The sequence below is a fragment of the Manis pentadactyla genome, chromosome 6 (assembly GCF_030020395.1).
Source record: "Manis pentadactyla isolate mManPen7 chromosome 6, mManPen7.hap1, whole genome shotgun sequence".
NCBI lineage: Eukaryota > Metazoa > Chordata > Mammalia > Pholidota > Manidae > Manis > Manis pentadactyla.
This window is the reverse complement of record NC_080024.1, coordinates 124,641,136-124,667,862: the sequence shown is the minus strand read 5'-3', so window position 1 is coordinate 124,667,862 and position 26,727 is coordinate 124,641,136. Positions and strand designations below refer to the sequence as shown.

The window sequence follows — 26,727 nt, the reverse complement described above, 5'->3', positions numbered from 1 at the left end:
AGATCCAAAGTACCAATATTAACAGCAGATTAGATTCTGCCCTAAACTTACTCAAATCTCAAGAAGCAGGAATTTCTTGTAAAGGAGAACTGAAGCTAAAACTGCAGAAATCACATGCCTGACTTCTGAACCAAGGTCGTTGCATTCACACACGTGCACACACACACGCGCACACACACACACACACACACACACACACACACAGAATTCTCTCACCCACCTCTCCACCTCTGTTTCTATATGTAAGTAGAGCCATCTACAATAGGCTAATCATTATATCCTGATATCCTGCTGTGGTCTGCGGGGCAAAGGTCTTGTCTCTGGAAGGGCACTTGTTCTCCCTTGAGAGGGACAATCATACCTAGAGTCAGTTATGCAAAGAAGTGGCAGGTTCCCAAAAGTCAAGCCTCAGGCAAGGAAGAGAATCTTGTTTGACTGAGTCTCATTTTGTAGGAGCTGTTCATCAAGGAACCAGGACGCCTGGGGTGAGCTCCTGGGTAAAAGATGCTGAAGTGATGCCCACCTCATGGAGACAGGCTGGGAATAGGCTGAGGTGAATCCTTTCACTTCCAAAGAGCAAGTCATAACCTCAACACAGATGCTATGGTTCAGCATCCTCGCTGAGCTAGTTTTTCTTTGGCTTTCTTCCCAAGGCCTCAGTATTTTCGAGCATGCCAGCACTGTCATCCTGTGCCCATGCTTGATTGTTAATATGCATTTCTGTGTGAGAATTAATGGTAGGTCCTCCAATAAGAGTTAATTTTTATGTTTTTAAAGTCATAAAGTGAGCTCAGGATTATAAAGCATGTTTAAACATAGAATTACACATCTACCTACACCCACAAGTTCTCGCCAAATAACCCTTCCTTCAGGGGAGAGACCTTTCCCCTCTATTACCAACTGGATCAGTTAGTTAGCTCTTTCTGTGAATGACAATCATTGCCAAAAACTTAGTGATTTAAAACAACAATCATTTAATATTAATTCATGATTATGTGGGTGGGCAATCGGGGCTGGGCTCAGCAGAATGGTTCTTCTGCTGGTCTCCCCAGGGCTCAATTCTGTGGCTACATAAAGTTCACAGTTGGATGAGGGCTGCTTGGTCCAAGATGGCCTCATTCACATGTCTGACAGTCGGTGGTGGATGTCAGTTTTGATGGCAGGTGGCACTGGGCCTTGTCTCTCCAGCAGGCGTGCCTGGTTGGTTGAGGGTTCCCAAGAGCAGCAGGAGAAGAAATTTTCAATTTTTTTTCTTTCAGTTCTTTGTTTGTGTCACATTTGGTGATGTCCCATTGGCTAAAGAAAAGTATATAGCCAAGAGTCAGATGAGGAAGGCATTTATATTTATAATGAAAGATTATAAATATAAGAAAGGAATTATTCAAGCCATGTTTTCAAACAATGTTTTACCAGCCTTAAATAGCCTGGATCACATTTTATGAGACAAGGATGAATTTTCTTTAGACATGCAACATATCCACACATTTACACACTCACATCCACACGAGCACATAAAGACTCATTGCACATTCTCACATTAAAGCCCATGTATATATTACACATCACAGCCACACATGGACACATGCCCACAAGAGAAAGGTACATGGGGGATACACATAAAATTAATCGCGTGTATAGGCACAAAAGTCAATTAACAAGGTAAGGTTTTTGTTGTACACATTTTGTTTTATTTTAACTCTCACATTTTCCTGGAGAAAATCTGCCATGGAAAATTCTTGAAGAAGAATCTATTACAACAGCCCATCCTTTGATATAAAGGGTTAAGTGATTAAAGATGACCCAGCCTGCTAGCTGCAGGCCCAGCTCTGTGGTCTAATTTCTCAAGATGATACAACTCACTTCCCAGTGGTGATTGCAAGATTTAAATCTAAGTCAGGAGAGAGAAAAATGCAATTCTTAGTACAATGTTACTTAGAGCACAGCTAGAGACAGCATAGCCACTGAACAGACAGAGTTTTACAGAATTGTTTAACCATTTTACTAGATGGAAAATAAGGAGATGCATTTTCATAGAGCTTTAAAGGGGCAGGACCTTACGAGTTACTCTGGTCTGGATCTAGACTTTCTAAAATGGATGTGCTATGTTCTAGAAAAGATATGGCCTTTTAAATAAAGATCTCATCATTTTCTACTGAAGGCAGATGACTTTGTTCTGTTTTCACATCTCTATGCATATATTATCAATAATTTATAATTAATGTGTTTACACTCATAAATTTTTTAAATGACAATATTATTGAAAAAATATGTTAAGAATAGGATTACATGTATTTTCATTCCTCCCAAGTTTCTTATGCTTGGGGGAGAGAAAGGGATTTTTTTCCCCCTCTAGGGAAAAATTTCTAGAGAATTTATATCTGAAAAGCCAAATGAGGTTTCAAATATGGAACATGCTTTAAGTTCACCATATCTCCCTGTAGACTCCCAGCTCAAGACTGATCTATATATCTAGCCCCCACCTCACCATCCAAACCACCTTTCAAAGCTGAGCCCCCTACTTACTTACTGCTTCCTTGATCCAGCCAAGCACAGCCCAAGCCCACTGACTGCTCCATGATACCCAGTATCCTAGTCTTTTCAGGCTGCTGTTATAAAAATACCATTAACTGGACGGCTTAAACAACAAAATATTTATTTGTCACAGTTCTGGGAGATAGAAGTCCAAGATCAAAGTGCCAGCAGATGCAGTATCTGGTGAATAGACATCTCGCTGTGTCCTCACATGGCAGAAGGGGCCAGAAAGCACTCTGGGGTCATTTTTATAAGTGCACTAATCTATTCATGAGGACCCACCTTCAAGACCTAATCACCTCCCAAAGGCCCCACCGCCTAACACTATCACAATGGGAGTTAGGATTTTAACGTATGAATTTGGAGGGGACATGAAATTCAGTCCCTAACACCCATACTTGGAAATCATAAAAAAACTGTGGGAGCTTGCCATGGGCTGGAAATGACTGCTTTGGGTTCAGGAAGCTGGCTGTGATGAGCTAAGACTCTAGTTTGAGGTACGCATAATACTTACAGCCTGCCCACGTAAGAGTACCCACAGAGACCCACCACCAACCCCAACTGCTCAGAGGCCCCGGCAGCTGGCCTAAAGCGAAAAGGCAGCTGGGCAGTAGGGTAAGTGGAAGTGCATGATGCCCTCTCTGTTCAGCCCCAGAAATATGGGCCTAATGTGTCCAGACCTTCTGAAGTCTCTGACTTTTTAAATCTCAGCAACTAATTAAAATTATAAGTGTCTTCAGGCCATACCACTTAATTGATTAATCAATCAAACCAGCAAAAGCAGTCAAGGTTCCAAACCTCATACTCTGATCTTAAAGAATCCCAGGGAAGAACAGGACTGGGCCTCAAATTCCATTATCCAAAGACATATTTGATGTGATTCCAAAAGTACTTGATTCTGAATGCAGGCCCTTTCTCTGGGTCCCCTACCTGCCCTCCAGACTGAGGACAGCCTTTTGTCTCACAGCTGGGGAAAGCAGCTCTACCTGAGTGCAAAGCTATGTTTAAGAACAAGCACATACTCCCAAATTACACCTTGCCCTGGCTTAGACTTCTAAGTCCTCTAGGGCACCTCCCTCCAAGTTCTGCCTTATTCATAGCTGATTTTAAAAGTGATGGGCTGAGAGACACAAACCTCCTGACTAATGTATCTCAGCCATCTCCAGGTTCCTTTTCAGCCAGGAGAAGCCATTGTGGTGTGACTTCCCCCAGCACACCCACATTCAGGGAAGAGGCCTACCAGGATGATCTGGCACAGTTGCATGTTACAGCAATGCATTAGCCATACAACTACCCCATGAATTTTTTAAGAAGCTTTAAAAGAGTATAACCCACTCATCAAGCAATCTGTGAAAAAGAGAATGGTAAAACTAGTGCCAAATGAAGTTTAAATTTGAGTGAGGCAGCACTCACTCCACACAGAGGGCAAAGAGAGGGCTTCCCCCTCCCTCAGAAGCCGCCCTCAACCTCAGAAGTATATTTCCCCTCACATTATCTCAGGGCATCATCTCATAATCCTGTGAGTCAATGAGCAGTTGGTTACGACCATTGGGCAGAGGAGAAAACAGGTCCAGAGAGAAGAGATCAAAAGGAACTGTGGTAGCAGCAGAAAGAAACAGGCCTGACCTAGCCTTGGCTCCTGTCCCACGTCTGGAATGGCACACCAGGCCTCCCTGCCTGCCAAACCTCCGAGCCCCCCATCACTCCTCAGGATGGAAGCCGTATGTCATGGTTCCAAAGGCAGGGTCTGTGTCTTCCCCATCCACCCCTAGAACCAAGTATGCAGCAGGCTGCACACTGGGTCCTCCAAGGTAGAGGGTGTGTTTGGACATATAGAAGAGTCCCCAGAGTGGGGGCCGCCAACAGGGGCCGCCAAGATGGGGCGAGTGGGGATCTTCCCGGAGGGTTGGTCACACCCTTGCCTACAGATCAGAATGTAGCAAAATGCCTGCCCAATGTCCCCAAAGTCAAAGGCTTGGATTTCATATTTGATTCTCCCAAAGGAGAATGCTTATTCTGAAGGGGAAAAAAGTCAACAGAACAAAAAAAAAAAAAACTGCCCACTGCTAAGCCATGTTAGTTGATAACCATTCCTGCAGCCTGTCCTATTCTAATTGTCTCTGAGAAGACAAGAAATACAAAGTTCCCACCATTTGGAAGCTGACAGATCAGGTTGGGAAATCCACATGCTCATGCACTGCAATTAACAGTGAAGTTCCCATGAGTTCTCAGACCCTTAAGTGCTCTGGGGCTTCCAGTTCAGATCTCTGAGAAGATACTGTTACTAGGCTGAGTTTGTTCTCAGTTCTTGTCCCCACCAAAACAAAGAATTGAAAGGCAGAAACACAATAGTGAAGCAGAGTCAAAGTTTTATTTGAATCCCCTCCAAGGGAGGAGCAGGCCAGAGTCAAGGCAGACAAAGTCCCCCTATCCGTTAGGCAGGAGGCCTGTACATTACTTTCTGACGAGGAGGTATGTCTTTGACAAGGTGGGGTCATCTGATTGACAGGATTGACAGGTCCTCTTTGTAGCATCCCTCTCAGTTCACATGTCCTTTCCCGGATGGGGTGTAGTTTGGGCAGTTCTTAATTTTGTTCAATTGTGGCCATGTTGGGATCTGGTTGGGACTGGTTTGGCCTGGTCCTGATAGGCAAGGAAGGTATCTCCCTGCAAAACCTTTGTTGTCTTTACATGGGACCCCTGCCTGGGCAGAGTTTGGGTGTTCTTTTCCTTAAAGCTTGCCTTCCCCTTCCTCAGCTGCTCATGTCTGTCTTTCTAGCTAACATTCCTAACAATGTGAGGGCACAAAGGCCAGGAGGGCTTTCCCAGGAGGTATGACCCTGGGCCTGGGCCTCAAGAATGAGCAGACAGGGAACCCGGGTGCATGATGGGATGCCAGGGGCCATCATAGGCAGAGGCAAGGGCTGCAGGCCCAAAGGGAGTCCAGTCAGAAATGAGACATCAGACAGTGCCTGCCCAGGGCACACGGCTTGAATTGGAGAGAGGAAACTGATTCTGGAGTTCAGCGGGTTCAGATCCTATGGCTCTTGAATGCCATGAGGAAGAAGCTGTCCTGTTCATTCACTTAGCAGTTCATTCACTTTAGTTCTTTGACATTTAATGGAAATGAAAAGGAACACAGGCATGCTAGGGAATCAAACAAATACAAAAACAACCAAAGACCTACTACCCCTAGACTCAAAGGGCACCAAGGCCTAGTGTTCAACCCAAGGTCCTTGCAAATAGACCCAGGCAGATCCAGTCTGTCCTGAAGTCACGAGGGGAGTTCTGGAAGCCGGCAGGGTCTTGGTGCGTGCACAGGGCCTCCCCCCACATCCTCTTGAAGCTCTTCCCAGATGGCCATGCTGAGGCTGGCCCCCCACCCCCTCAGCCTACAGGAGCACTAGTTGCGGGAGCACCTGGCCCCTCAGAGAGTCTCAGGCAGGTGTGAGGACAGGCTGCCCAGGTTCACTCAGGACGGCTGTTTAACAGCCATCCTCCCACCTTCTGCCAATGACAGGAGATGGTGCTGGAGGTGACGCCCCGAGCTGATGAAACCGGAAACTCTTGACACTGAATACACCTCTCCAGAGTAATAAAGGATAAAAGAAAATTAAGACGTTGAGTATAAGTCTGGTAAAATAAAGAAGTTATTCATTTTTAATTTTAATTTCATGCTGGGAAACAGAGTATATAGGTTGATTGTAAAGACTAGTTATAGGAGATGGTGGTAATGATCTGCGAGTGATTTGAGGACACCTGAATGGCCCATTAAAAGTCCACCTGCCCTGGTGCATTTTTTCCATTTTTCCATTATTAGACCCTTACTGATATACAAATGCCCCATTAGAAACTCCATAGTCTTTTTTTTAGTTTTAATATGATTTCCTTTGTATTGTAATATCTTTGACATATAACATTGCATCAATATAAGATGTGTAACATATTAATTTGTTACATTTATACACTGTAATATGATTGCCATTATAGCAAGTTAGCACTTCTATTACATCACAGTTATAATTTCTTTTTTGTGGTGGGCAAATCTAGTCTCTTAGCCAATTTGATGATTATAATTCAATATTGTTGTCTCTATTCACTACACTGTGCATTAGGTGTTCAAGATTTCCTTACTAGTTGCAAGTCTGTACCCTTCAACATCTCTCCTATTTCCCCAACCCCCAACCCCTCCTAACCATTTTACTCTCTGCTCTTTAAGTCTGCATTTTTAGATTCCACATATAAGTGATATCACACAGGATTTGTCTTATTTTCTCTGACTTGGCTCACTTAACATAATGCCCTTAAGGTTCATTCATGTTGTCACAAATGGCAGTATGTCCTTTTTTTCTCAAAGTTGAATAATATTCCACTGTATGTATGTATGTATGCATGTGTGTGTGTGTGTGTGTATGCATATATATATATATATACATCCTTTCATCTGTTGACAGACACTTAGGCTGCTTCCATATCTTGGCTATTGTGAATAATGCTGCAATAAGCATGGGAGTGTAGAAATCTCTCTGATGTCCTGTTTTCATTTCCTTTGGGTATATACTCAAAAGTAGAATTGCTGGATCATATGTTAGTTCTACTTTCAATTTTTTTAAGAACCTCCATACTGTTTTCTATAGCAGCTGCATCAATTTACATTCCCACCAATGGTCTACAAGGATTCCCTCTTCTCCATATCCTCACCAACACTTGTTATCTCTTACCTTCTTCAGGAAAAACTCCATGTCTAGTTTTACTGAGCTACTGAAACATTTCCCGGTATTTCCCAACACAGTGTGCTCCCCAGATCACCAAGCCTCCTGCTGGCCTGAGCAGCTCCCTCTCGTCTGCCAGGTGGACTCCTGGGACTGGGCTCAAACCCAGCCTGGGCTGCTCCCACAGCAGTGCATGGCCCTCTTTATCACCTGCCTCATTGTTCTGTGATTATCTGTGTAGATGCCTGTGCCTCCCCACCCCTCATAGGAAGTCCCCGAGAACAGAGGTCATGTCTTATTGCATATTCCAGGTCTTTACAGGGTGCACCCAATGAATGAGTCCACCATGGAAATGCTAGCACCTTTATCATCTACTAAGATTTCCACTGTGCCAATCTGTCAACACAGGCAGGACTGCACGCAGAGAATAACAGGAACCAGACTGGAAGTTGTGCCTTGGAGGAACATGAGTGTTTCTTTACTTCATCAGGGAGGTATGTGTCCACATACAGGACAAATTGCCAAGGACTTAGGAAAGGAAGGATACCCACACAGAGAGACACTCCCAACCCGACCACTGATGCCCAAAAGAATAACAATAGTCACAATGAAGTGGAGAGTCTCATGATATTGACTATCCATTTGAGTCCTTCCTGTGGCCCAGGTACTACCCTAAACATCTTATGTGTCTGATGTCATTTAATCTATACAACAAAACTAGGAGGTAGGTTAGGACCCTGAGACTCAGAGCAGACAAGTAACTTATAAGTAACGGTCATGCAGCTGACCACTTAAAGTCAAGATTCAAACCTGCTCTCCACTCCAAAGCTCTTATTCCCAACTTCACTGTTAAACAAGATTATCAGGCTGAAACTACAGGTCCCATTTGGTGGAAAAACATGTTTATGTACATTCACACAATGTTCCTCAAATCCTTTTGGACCACAGGAAGGCATTGAATAACTAATTATAAATAAATAGGGATCTTAATAAATTCTCATCCACACATAGCTACCAAAAGTCAATTCTCCCATGAGTGACAGTCTTCCTGTGGGGTGGGAGATGCAGGTGCCAGACTCCTGAAGAATATGGCGTTATAAAGTGAGACGGTGATGGGAGAGAAGGGGACAGGAGAGGCTTCAAGGATGAGCTGCCCTCATAAGGCAACTCCCAGTTGGGCAGCTTCTGTCTTCACAGAGCCCCTCTGCCACCCATGGCTACAGGTTCATGATCCTGCTTACCCCCACCCAGTTACCTGCAATTACCTCACAAGGATTCTCCTGCTCCTAGCCCCTTCCATCCCAACACAGCCCTCTCACCAATCCACAGCCTAATCTCACTGAAGCACAGCCCAGATCTGCTCCAACATATTTGAAGACTCCCAATGCCAAGTCTAAATCCTCAGCTCAACTCAAGGACTTTCATACTCAGCTGCCAACCAACCAGATTCAGCCCTAATTACTGGCTCACACACCTCAGGCTTCAGCTTCAGGCCCAAAACACGACTCACTGCATCCCAAATGAGCCCTGTTCTCCCTGCTCTACTGTTTCTCACTCTTCCCCTCCTTCTAGAATCCCACTGTCTTCTCTCAGGCTGCCAACACACATTTGTGGAGCACCTACTAGGATTAAGTACAGTCCTGGCTCATAAGATTAGAGTTCCCCTTCAACACTTGAATGCTGATGCTGCTTTCTGCAGGAGGTATTCATCATTCTCTTGATAAGAAGTAACTGCATCCTTGTTTATGTGCTCAAATATTTACAACATTTGACCTTGATGCACAGGCATACACCTGCTTCCCTCAGCCCTGTAAGTTTCCTGGGGACACAGTATGGCATTGATGGCAGTGAGCCTTATCCCCAGTCATGGTGAACTTAAACCCAATCTATATTGGACTAATGGGCTATTTCAGAGTTCCTGGGTCATCATTCCCCATTTGCATGTAAACCACAACAACAAAGAATGTATGTTATGGAAACAACCATCAAAATATCAAGGAATGAATTCTCTAAAGCATCTAATTATTGCAAAGACATAACAGAAATTGCCCAGTGTCCTGGATAATTTTTATTGACTTAACATTTTTCCTATTATGTACCTACACAATTAAATAGATTATGCAAATCCATAACACTTTGTGCTATTAGACAGAGACACTACACAGGCCATGACAAAGAGGATCGAAAATATACTGTGCATCTCCCTTCTTGGGCTTAGATTCTAACCTCTAATATTTAAAAATAAAAGTGAATGCTGGTCTTGAGACCCATTCATTCCATCAGCCATTTGGGAATCCTTTGTCAAACACCTGCTGCACCAAGTCTTGCAGTTGGGCTGTGAAGTAAACAGACATAGTTCCTCCCTCCAGGTGTTTCTGCTCTGGTTAGGAACACAAGACTTAGTAATATGAAATAATCAAGATAAACAATACATAAGCAAGGGACAGGTAATGTAAATTATTAGCAGGAATGCTGAGGAGAAATCAAAGTAAAAGAAAAATCTGAACAAATTGAGGGTAATCAGGAAAGATGCATTTGAATCATCTTCCTTTCTCAGCACAGACTAATAATGAGCCTCAGAAAATCTGTATTAACCATTTTAGGGTATCAGGTCCAGATGGTTCCAGCGGATAGAAGAGAGCCAGTATAGGGCATCTAATCCTTTAGACCTTTCATTTACTCATTTTCCCCAATTCATTATTCAACAAATATTTGTTAAATTTTTACAATGGGCCAGGCCTTGTGCTAATGCCCAGAACATAGTGGTGAATGAGAGGGACATGGTCCTTATGAACTAGTGGGGTTTGGAAGGTAGTACAGAAGAGCGTCCTTTATACTGGAATCTATGCCTTCAAATGTGGTTGATGTTCAAGTGAGTCAAATTCCTAGGCACAGAATGGATGACAATCGGGATGCAGGATTGGTGGTTCAGAAGCAGAATGAATGGCAGGAAGAAACCTTACTGAAAATAAATACTAGTCATAATTTATAGTATGCCAAAATTTAAATATTCAAGATGGAGGTTTGGGGGGCTATCACAGGGAATAAGGAAGGAAAGGAGCCCCTGCCCAAGAAAGGGAGGCCACAGAGCATCCTGCATTAGGGTCAGCCCCCAACCCCAAGCTGCAACATGGAAGCCAAGACATGAAAAAACAGAAATGGCCTGCCATCAATGAGAAAGCATCGTGCAATCCCAGCTCTTGATTTGGAAAGTATTCATAAGGCTTTCTTGGCTAGGATATTTAAGACAAAAATAGAAATATCTCATCAATGATTTATAAGACTACTTTAGAGAGATGGGGTAGAACCCAGAATAACAAAGAGCAGAAAAGCAACCTCCTAACTTGTCACTGTGCTGGAGAGCAAGGGCCAGGGGAGACAGAGGTGCTCCTTGTTCCTATTACAGAAATTAGAGCGAGGAAAAGCTGCCACTTTAGTGGGTCTAGACCTCAGAACCTCAGGCATTTTTGCACTCTAACTGCAATATTATTCTTCTCCTGGGTAGAAACCTCCAGATGCAAAATATGAAAGTTGCATATGTATTGTCAATAATACTAATATTAATAAATAAGCAGCCAATCAGATAGGAATGATAGTCCAAGTAGAGAGCATCCTCTTCTGGATTTCATCCTTGGTGGAGGAGGAGATGTAGACCAAGGAGTAAAATAAGAACAGATTCAGAAAGGGCAGAAAGTGAGAAAAAGCCTTCCTACAATAAGGTAAGGCCATTTCACAGTTATGTACTGAGCTTATTACAAGCCCATTCCTGGATTCTGTTCATTTTCAATTATGCACTAATTGACTCCATCTCCTGGATGCTCCAACAGAAGCACACGGGATGGGAGAGGAGAAGTCACTCATCCCAAACACACACCACACACCTGTACTGTTGCCAGTCCCCAGGTCCCTGATACCTCCTGCTTCCATCCCATCCCGTGCAATGCCTCCCAGCCAACCTCCCTAAAACTCAAAATCTCATCAAGTCACCATCATAGTAGGGACAACCTTCTGCCCCTATTACCCACTTACAGTATCAAGATCCTACTCAGAATGACCATAGCCAAAGCTCTCCATTCATCCAGTCAGACAAGGTGCCAGGCACCAGGATGGAGAACTGAACAAGAAAGCCACAATCATGCCCTTGAGGAGCTTGCAGGCTGGGGCTCAGACAGCAGGTAGGAATCACCAGTAATTAATGAAGTCACCACAATCAGGCAGATGGCAGCAAAAAGTAGAGCACCATGGAAGTGCACAATGGGTCACTGATCTTAGTCTGCAGGGTCAGGCAAGTAAGGCCCCCCAAAGCAGCGGCTTTCAGGGAGAGATGGGGACAGTGAGCAGAAGTTAGCTACGGAAAGAGGGGATAAGGATTCCAGGACAGAGAACAGTGTGCACACAGGTCCGAAGAGTGAGAGAGATCATGGGGATCTGCAGAACCTGCTGGGGAACAGGGAGAATGAAGATGAACTGGGCATCAGAGGAGGGGGAGGTAACAAAACAAAGGTCTAGAAGTAGAAGAAGACAGGACAGGGTGAGTTATGAGGATGATGAAATATGAAGCCAGTGAGATTGGGGCCTATCCAAGAGGCAGTGGGGAGCCAATGAAGGCTATTAAGGAGGGAGTTGCCATGACCAGACCTGTTTTAGAAAGGGCATTCTGTGTGCACAGTGCAGTGCATGTAGGTCAAAGAAGACAAGGCCAATGGCAGAGGCCAGTTGGAAGACTCTAGGAATAGTGTTAAGTAGGACAGAATGAGGGCCTGGTGGGGAGGAAGCAATGATGTGGTAGAGCTGGCAGTACTTGGTGACCAAGGGCATCTGTAGGACAAGGGAGAGGAAATGGTCAAGAACGATTCATATTCTGGCTGAGATAACTGGGTAATGATGGGGCTACTGGATAATGATGGGGCCCCTGATGGGACGATGGGCTAAAAACAGGAGATTATTTTTCTCACAGGAAGAGAGAACCCCTGAGTCTGAGGTCTTCTGTTGGAAACTTCTAGACATTATAAATATAGGGATGTAGCTTTGTAAGGCAGAGGGAAATGGACATGTTCAATGGGGACCATCGGCCTCTGATGGGGGGTTACTGTCCTGTGCATGTGGCGGCCTGAGGAGACTGAGAAACATAAAAAGAAGAAAAATTAAAGGATGGGACAAGGATGACAGAGAAAGGACCCAGTAAAGAGGACCAGTGGGAAGTAGTGGGTGGACGGAGGGATGATGTATTTCTTAAATGAGAAGGAAATTATTTCAAAGAAGTGGTTAATAGCATTAAGATGAAGACAAAAGAAGTAGCTCCTGGATTTGGCCAAGGAAACAACTGATGACTAGGAAGGATAATTTGGGTAAAGCTGGAAGAAGCAGAAGCCAGAGCTCAGTGAACTGCAGAACAGATGAGAAACAAAGCCATGAGAAAGCCAGGATAGCGTCCTCCAACACCGCTGGCACGGAGAGAAAGGAGACAGGAGCATCCGGAAAGAGACGCATGGCAGCAGGACTTCAAGAAAACTGGCCATCGCTGGAGGTGGTTGGGTGACAGGAGAAACTCCAGGATGCTAGAGGACAGATTTCTCCAGCGGATGTGGGAGGAAATCTGATATTCCATGCCTCTCTGACAAATGAGACACATCAAAACAGTCAGTTCATCAAAGTCTTTTGAAAATGAGAAGGAAAACTTCAGCACCAAGATATCAGAATTAAAGGGGGGCACTTTTCCTGTGCCTCTGGGATATGAGGCAAGGAACCTGTACATTTTCCCAAAAGGGGATTCTGAACCGGAGGCCACATGGCTCAGGCTAGAAAAAAAGACGCAGGAGAGAGGAATGGCAAGGAGATAACTCCTGTCTCTCAGAGAACTTCAGCTCCCCAGCAGGGAACCCGGAGGCAGGATAGAGGATCTGATTGGGCTGAAAACAGATCGCACCACTGTGAGGCCAACCCACCCTTCTTCCTCTGTGCTTCTTCCCGCAGAACTGAGCCTGAGCTCCTGGCTAATGGGGAAGCAGGGAACACGCTGTGCCTCTGCTTCCCCCAGGACTTGGTGGGCCTGGGCCTGGCCAGCTGTTGATGCAGCCTCCCGGCAGGGTGGGGAGCATCTCTACTACCTGTGCCAGTCTCAGCTTCAGCCCAGGAACACAGAGCAGGGAGGGGCGGAGGAAAGACAGACAGACAGATGGCAAAAAGAAAGCACAAGGGAGAGAAAGACAGAAAACAAAGAAATGCTGAGCACTAAGGAGAAAACTGTCCATTTCTATGGAATGAGTGTGTGTGCATGTGAGGTAGAGAGAGCTGGGTTCTAAACCCGATCCTGAGCAAGTCACTGCTGCTCTTTGAAGTTAATTGTTGGATGTGTAAAATTAGGAAAGTGGCTTAGAAGATGCTTAAGGTTCCTTTCAGGTTGGAAATCCTGTGTTTCTCAAACTCAGCATCTGTATATATACAGCACCCCCAGAGGCCAAAGGCATCAGCAGCACAAAGAAATATAATAAACCCATCGAGGAAGAAGAACTCACACGTGTCTCTAACAAACACGTGCACACACATGTGCACATACGCGAGTGTGGGTGTGAAAGTGATGAAAGTGGTACAGCACATTAGAACGTTACACACAAAACCTGCCCAATCGATTTATGGTCACACCTCTTCATACTAGTAAATGCTAAATCTTAACTAACCAAAATATTTTATAAATGAATCATCTTAGATTATCAAGCTTTCTAAGAAGCTAGGGATTAACTCTTCAAATGATCAAAACTACTTTTAGAAGCCACCTCCAGAGGGAGATATTTGTTTTTTGTATTATACATGTTTTAAGCAGACTCAGCTAAACCTGACTTCACCATAGGTTCTTGATGGCCTTGTGCGGTACCTGGCCGGGCCAGGTTCACCAAGTGACAAGGCTGTGTGACCATCCATCAGTGTCCCCCCACCTGGAGCAGGGAGGGCAGCCAGACCCTAGCAGCCTTCCCGATACGGGGAGAAGAGCCAGGGAGTGCAAACAGGAAAGGCAGGCATTCTTCTCACTGCAGGGCATGTCCCCCCAACCCAGAGCTGAGCTTCCAGCAGAGAAGGGGCTGAAGGGGAGGAAAGGCACATTTTCAAGAGAAGCAGCAACTTAGGATTGGGCTACACCTCCTACCTGGGTGGTTCTGGTCACCTGAGGCCACCACCCAGAGGGTGGAAGGAGAGCAGGTTTAGGCAGAAAGATAGATTTAAGCAGATTTCATCAATTCTTTCTCCCTGTCCATCCTACCTGCCTGAGGTGCAGGAGAATTCCAGATGCTATCTGGCTGCCCTCCTGGATAGGCAACTCAGGAAGGGAAGTGGAAACCAGGGTCTATCCGTGGCCGCCTGGTGATGGTGAGAGGTCGCAGGCAGGTGTAGGAAGAGCTGGGACTCCCTGTGGCTGTGACCTAGTAGGGGAGCCTGCCAGTGCCCACTCTGGGGCTCCCGGGATGGAGGCTGTGGCTGCCACACTCAAGGAGCCCATCAAGGCCCCAGATGACAGCACAAGGACAACCCTAGGCCCCTTCCTCAGCACAGGGTGTGTAAGTTTCCCCACCTCAGATGTCGCTTTGGCTGGGGGTGGAGACCCCCAAAGATGGAGGATTTGCCCATACAAGATGACTACCCTGAAAAGGGAGTAACCTCTAACACATTTGAGGTCTCCCAATCTCCCTGGTGCAGAAGAGGTCTTGGGGGAGGTTGAGAAAGTGAAGACTGCCACAGTGCACACCTCTTCATCTCTTTGTAAAGTCCTGGAATGTGCTGCACAGGAAGCTGGTGCGGCTGATTCTGACCCCTCCTCACCTGTTCTGTCCCTGCCTGAGGACCCCTCCCCACCCCTGATGAGGAGGTCTCACCGCAGGGCTGGAGGCCAGCACCGTGGGGGTATCTCCAGCCTGAAAGGCAGAGAAGGGCTGGGAGAGGCCAGAGACATGCCCCACCAGCGAGGGAGCAGAAGGTAGCAGGTGTCAGCACTGGGGCAGCGGGTTGAAGGCCAGCGCTGGAGGCCAGGACCGAAGGCCCGCTGCCCCCTCGGCACCTGTGAACCTGTGGTGGCACGGACGGGGGAAGGCTGGCTCCTTCCTGACGCATCAGACAACCCTCGCAGCAGTTCACCTTCAGGCCAGCCTAAAACTTAACCTGTAAGATTAGAGGGACCAGAGAAGGCCTCAGGCTTCCCCAAAACTGTTTCCTAACAAAGTGTTGTTGCTGAGAATCTGTTTCCAAGGCGAAGGATGGACAAATGCAAGTGCCTGTGAGGAACATTCGGGCAAAGGGTGAGTAAGCCTGGAAGCAAGAAGGAGTGTTCCCTGGGCAGGGCCTGGACAGAAGGGAGGCCCAACAAAGACTGGGCCACAAGCCTCCGGGATCTCCTCCACTGACAGCCCAGAGCCCATAACACAGCAGCCAGGAGGGCTCTGCAGACACAGTGGCCTTCAGAGCTCAGCTTGCAGTCCCTGAGTCCCTCTGACCTGACAGTCAGGACACTCCTGACTCTATTCCTCACAATGCCTGATGGGCCCCACAGCCACTGTCACCACTGTGCTCTAGACCATGTGCACACATATGCACAGACACACGCCCAGATAACCAGCACTCAGGATAAAGGTCCTCACTTAAAGTTTGAACACCTTCTTTTTCCCCTGGTCATTTAATTAATAGATTTTGAACAGTGTGAAAATACTAACACTCTTAGGTTCCACCATTTCCCAACGGTGATGTGGGCCCTGTGCGTTCTTTCATGGCCTAGAAATTGACTCATGCCATCACCATCACCACAGCCAGAGCCAGGTGGGAGCCATAGAAATTACCCAGATGTTTGCCATAGAGATGGGTGAGGGCCCTTGTCGGGACCAGCCAGGCTCGGGCTCTAGGAGAGATGCTCATGAGAACACAAGTCAAAGTTGGGAAGGAGCAACTCAAACAATGACAAAAGCTTTACATGCAGAGCTGGTTTGTGAATCAAAATGGCAGAGGAGGGGTAAGCAAGGAAACTCATTCTCTGCCCACCCAGGACTGAGAGTACCTGGCTCCAAATCAAGGTCTGTAAAGGGTACCATCCCCCCAAGCAGAGATCAGTGCTGCTGCAGTGGTGGGGGGAGCTTTCCAAGGCAGGGTAGGACTTGCTATGAAGACTGCTGACAGGAGAGCGTACGGTTAAGTAAGCGAGCCATGGACTCAGCCAGTCTGATTGTGAATAATCGCTCTGCCACTTCCTGGCTCTGTGACTAGGAAAGATACCTAACCTCTCTGATTTTCAGTAGTCTAGTTTGTAAAATGCCAATGCCTCCCTTCTAAGGATACAGAGAAGAGGAACTAAGCCTATAAAGGACTGGACTGTAATAAGCAGCTGGTAGCATCAAATAAAGGTAAACAAAGGCACAGAGGCTGAAAGAAGGACAGTGCATGCATGGGGGCAGGGGCCAGAGAATAAGAATGGCTGTGGACAGCCCAGAAGGTCAGGCTCCAGAAAGGTGGAGCACCGAGGCAGGAAAAGGCTGTAGCTGGGGGATCGCCTCTGAAATCCCATCTCCAAATCTGCCAAACAGGTTGTCAGTCTGGCCCTTCAGGGGCTTTCTTTCCACAGGCCATGACTCTGACAGGGAAATCAGCAGCTGGTGGTGCAGGCCTGGGTAGCGCAACAGGCAAGGCCCTGGGGACAGCTTAAGTGGACAATAATTGCAGGTTATTATATACCGGGCTGCAGCCAAAAGCCAGGCAGCTATTAAGTGTGATTGGGAAAAATAATCATGGGGAGGAGGATGGATGTGAGAATCAGGCTGTTCTTCTGCTCTTTCTGTTCTCAAGGCTGCTCTGAGGCTAGGGCTGTGCAGTCAGGGTATGGGGCAGGGCGGGGGGTGCAGGTAGTTGGTCTGATCTCTAGTATGAGCACCTGGCAAGCAATTCTATTGACAGAAGGAATTCCAACCTTGCCTCTGATCCTCACTGCTCTCCACGAGGTGTACAGAGCAAGGATTCCCATCCCCATCTCATAACGTCCAAAGAGGGGAAGCAGGTGGTCCAAGGGTGCACAGTGAGTCTTGCCTGAGTCCTATCAGAACCTGGATTGAGCCCCCTCTGTTGTTTGATGGCCACAGAAGTGACTCCTGGCATGAAATCCCATCAGGACTTGGCTTTGCCCTCAGCGGGGCAGCTGTAAGGCTGGGCAGGGATCATCCCAGGACTGAGACTGGAAGCAGTCACTAAGACCTTACCCTGCAGGGACACAGATCTCACTGTGTGGATGCCAGCTCATCGGTCAGGACAAGAGCAAGGGACTGGGAAATGGGGAAGAAGGCAGGTGTATAACAAAATAATCAGTTATTTCTTAGAGCTTTATATATTCATTGGGGACCTCTCTTGGATAGGAGAATTTTATGAGTGTTTTAGGGCTGAGGATACACAAACCAAGAGCAATTACACAACTTGTACCAAGTTGGGGATGCTGTCAACAGCAGGGCCCATGTAACAGTTGCTGGTCTAGAGGCTCGTAAACCCCACCCCAGATCTATTGGAGAAGACCTTGGCAGAGGTAGCCCCTACTCTAACCTCTGTGGCTAGACCAAGAGAACTTGTGGTTTTTTCCTGACTAGCCAGAGCTTCCCATTTCATCATTTCATCTGTATGAGAGGTGGTTCTTTTCTGTCTGGGCCAAGGATGGCCTGAGGCTGAATCCCAAGAGGCGGCAATCCCCTCATACAATGTGTGAATTGTGCACCCCCAACCTCCTACCTCCAACCCCTCAGCTCCTCCAAGCCCAAAACTCATTTGTAAACGAGGATAAACACTCTCATTCCAGAAGCAAAAACAACATGGTTTCTTCAAGGAGATTCCCAGAGACCAAATCACTCCCTTCATTGTGTCCTGGAAGCAACTTTTACAGACAGCCCTACCCTGATGGATACACCGATGCAGGCCAACAGGGGAACATATATGTTGGTGGGTGACAGACCTCCCCCTGACTCCTCCAAACATAGCACCTCAGGAGGCAGGAAAGTCTTGCACAACACTCAGTGCCATTCTCAGGTTCTGAAAGCCTGCCCCTTCCTCTCAGGATTGCCTCGCCCCAGGCAGGCCTCCCCAGCCCCAGTCTGGAAATGACCCTGCTTTGGGTCACATGACAGCAGAAACCTGGTGCATGGAGGGATCAATTACACTGAGACTCAGCGAGAGGGCACAGAGCCAGGGAGTGAGTCACAGACCGTGCCCATCCTTCCCTTCCCGGGGAGGGGGGTGGGTCATACAGGGCGGGCCTGTGTGGGAGCCTTCCATGTGTCTGGGCACATAAACATGTGGGTGCAGGCTCTCCAACAGTGTGGGGGTGCTAGGTGTGTGCAACTGTGTGTAAGCCTGAAGGCAAGTGGGCATCACTAAGCTGCTGTGCTGGGAGAAACTCATGAGGCCCATATCCTGACAAGGGCTCCACACCCTAACCCGCTGCACAACATCACACCCACAGCCAGAGATCTACAGCCCCCTCTTCTCCTCTTCAACACACTGGGAGGACCACTGGGGAGAAACCCCAACGGCCCTCTTCCTGAGAGAATCTCCATGTCCTGTTACACATATTCTAAATGCTATTTTCTGCTACATCTTAGATTCACACCTAGAAAGGAGATTTCATATACTTTGTAGTGAATTCACTCGTAATAATCATAGCTAACATCTGCTGGGCACTTACTAGGTGGCAGGCTTTAAATATTTATTACCTTTTTAATAATTTATTACTTCTTCATGACAATTATAGGCAGTGTTATTATGCCCATGTTTCAGATGAGGAAACTGAGGTTCTAAGAGCATGACTTATATGGCTGGTAAGTGAAAAATCTGTCTGCTTCCAAAGCCAGAATGCCGGCCCTGTGTAGTATATGTAGTACAGCAACTGAAGTCTCATACACAGTTTTAAAGCAGCAAATGTCTAGTTGTATTAATAAATGGTTTCTTTAAATTTCACTCTTTAAGCAAGCTTATATTAATGTGTCTGTTTAGTAAGAGAACAGAGTTTATATATATACAGCTTTATGTATACACTTTCTTTAAACTTATTAAAAGACTTTAAACTTATTAAAAGAAGGCTGCCATCTGGAAATTATGTGAGGGGGCTGGTACTTGAAAACCTGTGGCATCTTCTTTAAATATTCCAGTGGTAGCAAACCTTCATCCTTTGAATGCAGAAGTTATATATGGAAAATGGGTCCAAAACAGTAACCCTCACTCAGCATATGTATGTTGGGCCAGGGGCTGATTGCTCCCTTTTCTCTCATCCTTCATAAATACCCAGGTGCCTTCTTTGTCCCAGTCTTGTGCCATTGATTACACCTTTCCATGTTATCAGCAGCAGCCTGTCAACATGTGGCCAGTGGGCCCCCACCCTCAGTCCTTCCTATGAGCTGACCCTGCTGCAAACCTCCTGCTCCACAGCCACCTGACACCTGTGCCACACGGGCCTCCATCCTTCCATGGTCTTCAAAGCCCAGTGTGACTGCCCAGGTGCCCTCTCCATCCTCATCACCAGCCTCTCCTTCCCTCTCCCCAGGCTATGTAACCACAGCCTCCTTGTCAACCTCTTGACAGTACCCAGCTGCCAGTAAGGGTACAGGAGAGGCCCACGCAGGTGAGCGAGTCGGAGGCCTCCAGATAACAACCGTTGGAAGAGCTGGTCTGGTGTAACTGTCCTGCAGTCTCACCCTCCTGAGCCCCTGTCTATTTGGGGGTCTTCCTGTCCCCTCAGCCACCTCACTCCTTCCTGTCACCTGCACAGCCTGTGGACACTGCATTTCTTAACCCCAGCACTATCTGACGGATGTGCTCCAGACTGTGGGGGGAATTAATATTAGAGAGCCCAGGTCGAAGCTGTCGATCCAGCAACATTATCAGAGAAATTGTGGCCATGAAAAAGTGACATTTACCTACAGCACTGTGTGTAATACACATAACTTACTCTTTCAGTTTCTAAAGTGAGCCCAGTGTCTGTAAACCTCAGGGCTCATGTACAATAAATTAACATAATTAAAAACTAATTAGCAAAACATCACAATTAAAAGAACTTGCTGTGGCAACACCTCTCAGGTAAGAAGGGGCTGTACTGTGCCTGCAGCCAGCACCTAGAGCAGGCCCCCAGAAGGCTTCCAGCCCCAGGGGCATCTTCAGAAAAGAGTCATACAGTAAGTAAGGACCCCCACTGTAGTTCTAACTCAGGCCTGAGCCTGAGGGTGACAGCCCTCCTCAGTAGAACATGGGGGGGCCTCAGCAGGCCCTTCAGTCCCTGTGGCCAATTAGTGATGCTCCCATAATATTGGCTGGCCAAACATTGATCTAAACACTTTACCTACATTTACTCATTTAATCCTGACAACTTCATGAGGTAGGTGCTATTCCTCTTCCTAGCCTACAAATGAGGAAACTGAGCCACAAAGAGATTAAACAACCTGTCCAGGCCACAGAGCTAGTAAGTGGGAGAAGCAGGACTGGAAGCCAAGGAGCCTGGCTCTGCCAGCTTTACCTAAATGCACCTGCTTCTGCTGGGCTGAGCACCGCTGACCAGGCTTCTTTTGGACATGTAAGTTCCTTGGGAAAGATGAGTAAATTCTTAACCCTTTAGTGCAAACAAGCTAACATTATGTACACCCTTCTGTAGCCCACACTGACCCTCAGTCCCTGCTCTCAATGAGTGTTTACATGAGAACTGTAAGTCAGTCTCACAGACACACCACTGCCTCGTCATCTTGGAGGTGATGGGAGGAAGGAAAGGAGAGTGGAAGAAAGGACCGTAGGCTTCTCTCCATCTCCAGAGGAGAAAGCTGAGGTTGGGAAAGCGATGACTCAAGTCCCTCCCCCAAGTTCTGGCTCTTGTGGGTCTCTGGGCCGTGACTCCAGGCCCCTTTATCCCGCCTCCTTGTGCTGCTTTTCCTTCTCCTGTCTCCCCTCCGCCAAAGTGAGGCAAAGCCCCAGTTGGCATGGGAGCCGGAAACAGAAGCACCGAGGGCATGTCCCTGCTGACCCAAAGGCCCCGAAAGCATTCCCCACTGCTGTTCAGGGAGCACGAGTCCCCACACGACCAAGGCCATGTGTCCCTGGGGCTCAGCCAGCAAGGAAAGAAGCCCAGAGGCCCCTCTCCCATTGTCTGAGCTCCAGAGGGCAGCCCCTCTTCCCTCAAGCCTGTTCCCCTCATCACAGATCATCACACACAACTTGGGTTATTTTCTGCTTGCTCACATGTGGAGCTCCTCAGGCCTGGAAGATGTCTAACCATATGGTGCCATTTGCTCTTCTGGGGCTTTCACTTGGTATGACTTTGGGCTCTCTAACTGGACACTGGACTCCTCCTGGGGAGCGCCCGGGTTTCCCAAACACACAGCATCCTACTTCAGGTTCTCTTCCTCTTTCCATGGATTTACTCCTCTGGCCAGGGCAGCTGTGGGCTCAGGAAAGAGCTGGGGAGCCCTCCAATATTCTACTCAGGCTGGCAGAAAGCTGCTAATGTTGCCTGAGAGAAGGCAAGGACTGTTTTCCTCTTCCTTTCCACCTCAATTATTGCTCCTTATATCACTAAACCTTCCCAAGTTATTCAAGAACAGAGGAGCCCTAGGGGTGTGGAGAAGACTGGAAACAAACTTCTAAGGCTGACTTCAAAGCCACGTGTTGCCCATCTGACCAGCTTTCACATCAGCACCACCTCTGGGAGCCATGACCTTCTCAGCATCTCGAAAGACCCAAAGCCCACTGCCCACTCCAGGCCTAGCAACTCAGCCTCCTTCCTTTCTTCCTAAGCTGACCCATCCCTTCCCACAGGGCCAAATCAGAGCTCTGTCCACCAGAAAGCCTTCTCTGGGTGCCACAGTCCACACAAGCCCACCTTCTCTGGGGTCCTGGCACACATCCCTCTACCCACTGGCTGGCTTCTGCCCTTGTGTGTGTACTGTACTCTCTGATGAGTCTCTGCCCAAACAACACATGAGCTCTCTACAGAGAATGAGTCTCCCTCTCTCCAGCCTCCCCTCACTGCCCTCTGCAGGTCTGGGCAGAGCACTCACTCCACAGAGATGTTTAATTGAAGGCTGGTCTCTATTAGGGGAGCTCCGTGTATATCTCAGTTGTCTTCAGCTTGATCTCAACATAATTTTGGAGAACAGATGCTTCTTATCCTCCTAGCCCTAAGACCAGGCCATCACTCAGCTCCCTGGCCATTTACTGCCTCCTGCATCCTGCCTTCACAAAAGCCCCTCTTCCCTCAAGCCTGTTCCCCTCATCACAGATCATCACACACAACTTGGGTTATTTTCTGCTTGCTCACGTGTGGAGCTCCTCAGGCCTGGAAGATGTCTAACCATATGGTGCCATTTGATCTTCTGGAGCTTTCACTTGGTATGACTCTGGGCTCTCTAACTGGACACTGGGTTCTTCCCAGGATTGTCCTTTCTCTCCTGCTTCCAGTGGGAGATTGGAAGGGCTGGATAATGCAAGAATGACTGAGTGGTGATGCCACCAAGCTAAGCCATGCAGCCCTGGGGGGCTAAACTGCTGTGTGAGGTCTAATCTGCTTGTCCTCGCCTGGGGCCCCAGTCTCTTTCTGGAAAAGTATCTAGCTGGGGTGTGTGCAGCTCCCCATCGTTAGGGCCCAAATAATGAATATAGCATTGCTCCCCAAAGACAGATTAGCCATTGGTGTCTAACCTCCATCCTGAGCACCTGCTGTGTGCCCATGCTTGTCCAGAGGGGTAGGAGGGGCCAGATTACTGGGTTCCTGCCCTTCACCAGTTCACAATCTAGTTGGACACAGATTCACAGGCAGGAGAGCCAGAGCAGGTTGGAGGGTGTGTGGCTGTGGTCTGGGCCATAGAATGTGGTTCAGTGGGTGCCAGAGGGAGAGGAGTGAGGTGGCTCACATGGAAGGAAGCTGAGCATAAAGGGGCCTTCCTCCACCCTTGAGGTGGAGGGACAAACGGAAGTGAGGAGCAGGAAATAATGGCCTACATAACTACACCACCTGAGCCAAGATTCCCCACCGCATGGGGCTTCCTGACATACCCAAAGATGAATCAGCAACAAAAAGTAAACCCCGAACACAGAGAGAAAATGAGAAGCAATTGTCCCCAGCCCCCCACTTCCACTTGCTTGCTTTCTGCCGCTCAGTGGATGAAATAACTGTGGCCATGAAGTGGCACTTGAAGAAAAAGTTTTAAATCTGTTTAAATGTCACAGTGAGTAATACTTTGCCCCCATCTTTCCCTAATTACATTTCTCTTTGATGACCTAAGGTTAAAAAAAAGACATTAACACAAGTCTTTCTAGAATATCAAGGGCAAGGGTACCAAAAAGCCAACATAACCACGTCCCTCACTCTTTTCTCAGGGGTCCTGCTCCTTCACTGCATTAATATGACACACTTGTCTCTGTTATTGTATCCCCAATACTCTGCTGTGACAGAGAGGTGGGAGCCTAAGAGATCCAGCTCTGCGCCTTTAAGAGATCAATGCCTCTGGCATAAGCTGCTTCTGCTGCTGTTTACACAGGGTAGCTCGGTTTTATGGGGCCTGGTGTCCTGGTTGCTTCTGCCCCAGCAAGCTGGGGGAGGTGGGGCATTTCACCATCTACCTGCCAGAAAGCTAGGAATGTGCTACCCCTAAAGGGAGACAGCCCAAATCCAAAGTAAGCCATCCTCAGGTGGGAGAGAAGGGAGAGTGAGGGACCTTCCTCTAAGGAAGAAGGAGCTCTGCACAGCTTTGGGGTCACACGGAAAGGCAGAGGGAGGGCCAGTGGTGCAGAGGCACAGGCCTGGAGCGAGTTGGTGCTATGCTGCACAGAGTTTTCACCAGCATCTGAAAAAACCACATGCCGCCTTTCATCAACAACTCTGCTCTCCCACTCACTCCTGCCTAGAGACTGCTTTTATTTATGTATTGGCTATTATTATTAATAATAGTATGAATAATGAAATACCTGTGAACAATTTACTTGGACCTGGGGGTGAAGAGGGGCAGGAAGAAGAAGGCGAACCTCCATGCCCTCCCCTGTGCAGCCCCTCCTTTCCCTGCCCCCCTCAGCAGCTCCCTTCACTTCCCCTTGTGCCCCCTCCACTTTGAGGGGTGGGGACAGGGAGAGAAGACCCTCAAGTAGAAATTACTCTCCTAAACTCCCTGTTATTGCAGAAAATATATTCCACTCTGTTGTGAGATCTTGGGAGGTATGCACCAGCACCACAAGATGATGTTGGAGGAGATATTTTGGACAAAGATATTGGCCTCTGCTGATGTGTCCTGAGGGACAGGGGAGAGGGTCTCAGCCTGGTGGGTACAAACACAAACTCTTTCACTCTCTCACTCTCTCTCTCTCTCACTCTCTCTCTCTCTCTCTCTCTCTCTCTCTCTCTCTCTCTCACACACACACACACACACACACACACACACAGGCAGAGTGTGGATACAAACAGGGTCTATGTACACATTGATACTGCATCCACACAATAACCCACAGTTCTGAAAAGACATATGTGCACACCTCCAAGCCACCACCTCAAACCCTCCATGTGCTGAGCAGGGTCCTGCCACCTTATTACAGCACTTCACAGGCTCCCCAAGCACATAGCCACATGGCAGAGAGACTGTGTGAGTTCCAGTTAGATTCCATCAACTTGGTCGATTCTTACACCATCATATAACACTGGATAATGTAAACCCAGGAGCCCAGTTATGAATTAACTATACTTACACACGGTTCCATCAAGCAAAGGCAGGAGAATCTTAAAATGAAAGGATGAAGTTCCACAGTTCCCAGAATTGTACTTGCTGTCTGTTTGGGGCCCTGGATCCTCAGGGAGAGGTGTCCCGGGTGGGCCCGGGGCCTGGGGCTGCAAACCTCAGGGCCTCCTCGGGCCTCGTCCTGGCGCTGGAGAGCTCTGCGTTGTGGTTGTACCAACGGGCTTGGTCCCGGTTTTCAGGCAGCTAGGGTCTCATTTCTCTAAATAAAATTTTAAATATATCGTCTAGTAACGTCATGTAATCCGATGGCAAGAAAAGAGAAACCCAGAACACCCGAAAGGCGCCGGTGGGGGCCCGGCCAGGGTGAGGCCAGCAGCTCTGCCCCCGAAACCCTTGGGGCAACGGGCGCGTTATTTTAATTTTCCCGGCTTCTGAAGCCGAGAAGAAGCTGCCCTGGAAAAGCAAATGTGGGAGAGGATGGAGTGCAGGTAAATATCACTAAAATGAAAATCTGCCCTTCCAACCCAAGTTCACCACCAGCTCTCGCCCCGAGAGGTGGGGCTGCTTGGACCCAGCACCCGCGCCAGCCACTCCCTATCCCACGTAGCCGAGGTTCTGGCTCCCGCGGGCCTGGTAGGGAGCCCCGCAGAGTTCATGCCGGGTTGCCGAACCCTTTGGCTCTCGCTGGCGGCCGCGACTCCCAGCCTCGCACTTCGGAAGCGGGAGGTGCTGCAAATGAAGCCCGTGGGGGCAGAGCACGCCGCGCGAGTCTGGTCCGGGTGACGATTCGGGGGGCTTTATTTCTTTGGTGGTGGATTAAGAAAAAAAAAAAAATTCAGCCTGAACCAGTAAAGCAGACGAGGGCAAAATCAAGCCGGTCCCTAGCGCTGGCTCACCGGTCACCGCGTCCAAAGCCTGCCTTCTTCCCCGGTGGGCGAGCGGGCCGAGGTGCCCGGCTGCTACCTTCCTCCCGCCAGCCGCCCGCCCGACTAGCGGCCGCGCTTCGGAGCAGAGGAGGCCGTCCGGGACGGAAACTCCCATCTCCAGCCTTCTCAGGCAGATTGGGAAGAGGTTCGGAATCCGAATCTCTACGCGCATCACGGCCCAACCGTTCCCCAGTCCCGATCTCCCTGGTGGCTCGGGTGGCGGTAGAGGCTGTGCGTGAGGGCGAAGATTTTGGGCTGCTCTGGCAGGTTGGGGGTACAAGGAGGTAAACAGCTGAGAGAGACGGAGAGAAAGAGCGCGCGCGCGAGAGAGAGCTCTTGTCCATAGATTTATCCACATAACATATATTTATGTAGCCTTTTTTCTCTCGACACTGATCAATGCGCACTCGGATCGCTGGGCGGACTCCCTCCAAGCCGGCTCGCTTTTTCTAGTCTAAAATAAATTAAGGGAACCAGATGGGAGAAAAAGCGCCCATTCCACCTCCGCCGTCGCCTTCACCGCCGCCCCGCCCGCCATCCCTGCCTTTTGCTTCGCCCGCTTGGCGCCCTAATAGAGCGCAGCTCGGTGGAAAACAACCCCCTACATACCCACACGAAAATGAAAATCAATGTTTTTAAAATACAAAAGTTGCACCTGCTGCTATTATAAAAAGAAGCCCCCAAAGGCAAAGAGGGGGCCAGCATCCCCGTTTCTAACAGGCACCCGTTGCCCGCGGCCGCCGGGCCCGGAATCTCAGCGCCTCCCGAAGAGCCATGCGCCTGGCGCTATTTATAGCCGGGGGCGGTCTCGGACTGTACCACCGCCTCTCGCCGGGGCCGCCGACGGGGGAG

The 26,727-nt window shown here is 48.2% G+C and overlaps 1 long non-coding RNA gene across 2 annotated transcripts; it reads right to left on the bottom strand.

The window, feature by feature from the left end:
* Positions 1–287: 287 nt before the first annotated feature.
* LOC118912219 (uncharacterized) lies at positions 288–26,727 on the bottom strand. 2 transcript variants are annotated; one of them, XR_008998331.1, is made up of 3 exons: positions 26,485–26,727; positions 24,960–26,329; positions 288–1,296 (listed from the first exon to the last, which is right to left on the bottom strand). It is a non-coding gene; the product is annotated as an uncharacterized LOC118912219 (long non-coding RNA). The 2 variants fall into 2 exon arrangements; XR_008998330.1 differs by having other exon boundaries at positions 26,531–26,727.